Consider the following 4,490-nt stretch of genomic DNA (forward strand, 5'->3'; position numbering starts at 1 on the left):
TAATAGACGACTTATTCTTTTGTCCTAAATTTAGGACGGGCAAAAGTATTCTCTAATCTTTTTTGATGTCGTCGCCATTCAATTGAACCCTATTTGCCTTCTAAAATCAAAACTAACATTTTGCCTTCTTCAATTCGTCCAGCTCCAGAAACCCTTGTCTTGCGCTTCTTCTTCCTCCAACTCATTCCACTTTTTCTTTTATTCTCTTCACTTCCTACTGTTAGATACAGATTTTTTTCCTTCTTGTTTGCACGACTTCATTGAGGCATCTTTCACTTACTTTGGATTAAAGAGATCGAAGGTCGTCAGGTTTCTCTCCATCACCCTCTTTTCTCTTTGCTTAAGCATGCCTTTTTATGTTAATTCAATTTCGTTTTTTGGTTTAATTGAAGTGGGGGTTTTCAATTTTCTAGGTTTTTAAAATTGTGGATTTCAACATCATCGATTGTAAGCTAGTTATTTTATTGGGAAACCACTGGTTTGATTAGATGTTAATCCTTGATATTGAAACAAAGGAAGGTAGGGCCGATGTTGTAAAGCTTTAAGACATTTGGATGTTTGATTTATGTGTGAACTTGTAGTGGGTAAGTGATAATCTGTAAAAATGTGATACTCGCAGGGATGGTGTCACACATGATCTTTTCGCAGCCCAACTGCCCAATTGATTCCATCTTGTTCATACTTCATCATGATCCTTCGAATTCTGACGAGGGTTCTGTGACATCTATAGATATTGTGGAGTATAGAGTTGATGACAATGATGTCGAGTTTTTCAGTTCACGTATGCCCTCTAGGGGGAGCTCTGGTCATCGCAGGTTGGTAGTGTTTTGATGATTAAATATATATTCATTTTCTCATCGTGTTCATGTAGTTAATATATTTTGTGTATTTGTTTGCTTATGGCAGTAGTCGGAGGCATCATTCCCGCTTCTACGACCATTAGGTATCCAGTACCATATGTATTTAGTTATCGTTCATGATGCTTGTTTAACTGTGCCTTAATGTATGTTCTGGTATTATGTTCAAATTCTAGAATTGTAGTTCTCATTTTATCCGACGATACATTTGCATTGGTACTTTAAGTTTCAATATAGACTATAGAGTACCAATTTTTGTTCTTTTTAATCGATGCTACATTTTTTATCTTGATAGGCCTCATAATAATCATTGTTGGAGTTGTTGTCTACCTTAGATTTGATAATTCATAATATCTTATAAACACTTGATTGCCTTGCTAGAGGCATGAACACCTGTATACCAAATAGGATAACTTATACTTGCCTTGCCTTGATTTTGACTAGACTTGATTCAGGTGAGTTGATTCTCATGTTTTCTCTGCTAAACTTGATTTGGGGTTGATGTGTTTCTAAAACTTAGAAACTTGGGTTTGTAGAGTTTGAAATTATGACAAATAGTATAACTTAGTTTTGTTTGTCTTTCCTTTTTGTGGTCTATTGTGCTGATTTATGGTCTATTATATTACATTATCTTCTATAATAGGATAGTTTGAGTTGGGTTTTTGATTGCTACAAAAAGAAATATTGATGGCGAGTTTGTAATGATTGTGTCTTTGGGATGGTTGTTTGCTTTAAATTTGAGTTATGTAATGGTGCTCTCATAAAAGCCAATCCACTAAAATTTTATGCTTGAGCAATAAAGATTCCTTATGTTAATGGTACAATAAACAAGTTGTTACCTCTTCTCTTTAGCTTGATGAACATCACGAAGCCCTAGTTCACAAGCAGGGGGACTACAAAGATCACCTTGCACTAATTCGCGCCTATGAAGGCCGAAAAATGCTTTGAAAGAGAGTATTCTGGACCTGATTATTGTTGGAAGAACTTCCTATCCTCTGCAACGTTAAAAGCTATTGATTCCCTTAGGAAAGAATTCATTCGTATCCTCAAGGATATTGGTGTGGTAGACGATGATCTTCACATCTGCAATTTATGGAGTAATGATGGGTCTCTCATCCGTGCTGTTATATGTGCTGGTCTTTTTCCAGGAATATGCTCGGTTGTGGTGGGTCTCTCCCTGTAAGTTTTTACTTTTTGTCCGCTTGTTCTTGCCTGCCGTATGTCGACATCTTGTTTAATGATCGTGGCAAATGGCAATGCATTTACTTTAGTGAGCTTTTAGGTGCTTTATTACGTTTTCTTAAGTTACATGATGGGTACTTTTTTAATAATTTTCTGTGGTTTCATCTTCCACAAATTTTTAGTGAGTGTAACATCAAAGAAATGTATTCAACTGACTTCGGTTCTTGTTCTTGCACATCATTAGACTACTATATGGAATTAGGAATTTGGATTTCATTTGATGGAGAAGTACCTGTTATATTCAAGCAATAGCATTTTGACTTGTGCTCCAAACTGGAATAGTGGAAGTACACTACACCAGAATTGTTGAATTAGGTCGACCCATTAAGACATAAATCCTCGTCTTAAATTTAGGATGGGCTTTTGAGTCTCAAACATTAGAAAACCCGTTGCCAGGCTTTGGCCCAAAAAATAGGCAACCACGTTTTTTGTTCTTAATCTAAGATTTGCTTCGATGACGTCGCTACTCAATTGAACCCTATTTCCTTTCAAAAATAAAGTTTAGCATTCTTCGTTCAGCTCCAGAAACCAGTGTGCTTCATCTCCTTCCTATGGCTTCAAGGTACATTTTTTCTTCTCAATTAATTGGAGACACTCTATTTAATTGTTAATAGCATTTGGATTGTTTTTTTCTTTTTTCTTTTTGTTTGTTTGTGGGTTAGGGTTCAAAAAATTGGTTGAGCGGTGCTGTGAAATTGATTTTCGTCTTGGGGTTGACAAGAAAATCCTAAATGGATCACACTCATTTGGAGCAGAAAATTCCAACGTTGAATTATTCTCAGGAAAAACAGCAGCTGCAGATAAGGATAAGAAAAAGGCTGTTTCTCATTCATCACGAGCTGGTCTTCAGGTACATATTATTTTCTTTTTTGTTTTTATGGTTTATTTGCTTAAAGAATGGTAAAATTTTGAGTTATTTACTTTAAGTAAGTAATTTATGGAGAAAGATGGTTTTTTTTTAACTGAATTAGGAGTTGGGGATTGAGTTGTTAGTGAGTTTAATGTGGTATTTGTTATAAAGGTTGGTTTTTATGGGTGAACTTGGTTGGAGAGAAGCTAGGTGTTGAGATTGCTGCTAAGGAATTGAGGAAGTTGGTAGTTTATTAAGTAGTGTATTGCTTTTAATGTTTGTCGCTAACTACTGAGCTCTGTTTATTAAGTAGTGTAAAGCATGCTTCATTTTGATATTATTCAGTAATCTAATTATTTGTTTATGATACTCGGTTGCTACAGGTTGGTAAAGTCTTACGCATACTAAAGACTCCCAGGCGCAAATCCCAATCTACAGCTGCTGCCTCAGTTCTTTCCACACATGAAACCCTTCTATGGAAAGATTGTAAAGAAATTGTGTCGTCCACTTCAAAGGAAACTGTTGGGCAACTATATGTGCTGAATGTTATGCTTCCATTGTTAGGATCTGATCATGTTGAAGCGGGGGTATGTTCTCATTCAGGATATCGATATAATTTTGATGTCAGTCTTAGTGAAATTTGGTCAGTTTGAAAGTTGGAAATTTTTAAATAACACATTATTGATACTCTGTTACATTCCGGTTTCCACTGGTTTTTTGATTGCATATATGATTTAAGTATTTAACCAACAGGAAGTTCGTAGTCTTCATACTGAACAATTTATGTTGTGCATATCCCCATAGAGCAAGGCCTTGTGGTCTTTAATTAACGTGCACTCAATTTTGTTTGAGGTATCCTCAGGTCAAAAGTGTGGCAAATATATTATACCTGAATATTTTTATATTGGTAGATACATGTCCTTGTGTCTAGGGAATTTCTGGAGGCAGTTGAGAATAATATTTTTGTCACATTCCCCGCTTGGAGAGTTGATGCTGCCAAGGCTAATATCCTCTGTGATTCTGCACTTACTATCTCTGATCATTCAATTTTCTCCCATGGTAAATGCCAAACTTCATTCACTTTTGGACATTTAAGAAGTTTCATACTTACTTTGTCCTTGCAACCTCAGTTTCATGTTAATCTTGGGATTGTGCTCAAAACGGACTGTATGGTTTTAAGTGCTTGTGAGCATTATAGAGAGTCTGGAATACTTTGTCCTACACATTTTAGAGCTTTGAAGCTTTTGGGTAGTGCTCTTTCTGGTGTAGGAGAGTATAGGGCGTGAAGGTGAAGTTGTGAATGATAAGTGTATGTTCTTTAGTTTGCATTCGAAAAATAACTCCGAGAATGACCCTTAGCTTTTTCCATGATCCATTTTGCTGCAAAAACTTATCTTCCTTTGTGATAATAGTGTGCACTCCTTTTACTGTTTGTAGGAACCATCGATCTAGGTGTCAAGTATAATTTGTTTTTGTATTTTTAGATGAAATGAATGATCTAATATAGTTACTTTAATTTCATATTATGCTACCCTATATTC

The 4,490-nt window shown here is 35.6% G+C and overlaps 2 long non-coding RNA genes across 3 annotated transcripts; both read left to right on the forward strand.

Moving 5' to 3' along the window:
• Positions 1 to 943, forward strand: LOC147518059 (uncharacterized). The gene is made up of 4 exons (XR_015213986.1): positions 1 to 309; positions 414 to 519; positions 620 to 815; positions 907 to 943. It is a non-coding gene; the product is annotated as an uncharacterized LOC147518059 (long non-coding RNA).
• A 1,163-nt stretch (positions 944 to 2,106) lies between these two features.
• Positions 2,107 to 3,914, forward strand: LOC147518060 (uncharacterized). 2 transcript variants are annotated; one of them, XR_015213988.1, is made up of 4 exons: positions 2,107 to 2,661; positions 2,762 to 2,949; positions 3,333 to 3,536; positions 3,861 to 3,914. It is a non-coding gene; the product is annotated as an uncharacterized LOC147518060 (long non-coding RNA). The 2 variants fall into 2 exon arrangements; XR_015213987.1 differs by having other exon boundaries at positions 2,107 to 2,949.
• Positions 3,915 to 4,490: the final 576 nt, after the last annotated feature.

The sequence above is a fragment of the Coptis chinensis genome, chromosome 2 (genome assembly GCF_015680905.1).
Source record: "Coptis chinensis isolate HL-2020 chromosome 2, ASM1568090v1, whole genome shotgun sequence".
NCBI classification, from domain to species: domain Eukaryota; kingdom Viridiplantae; phylum Streptophyta; class Magnoliopsida; order Ranunculales; family Ranunculaceae; genus Coptis; species Coptis chinensis.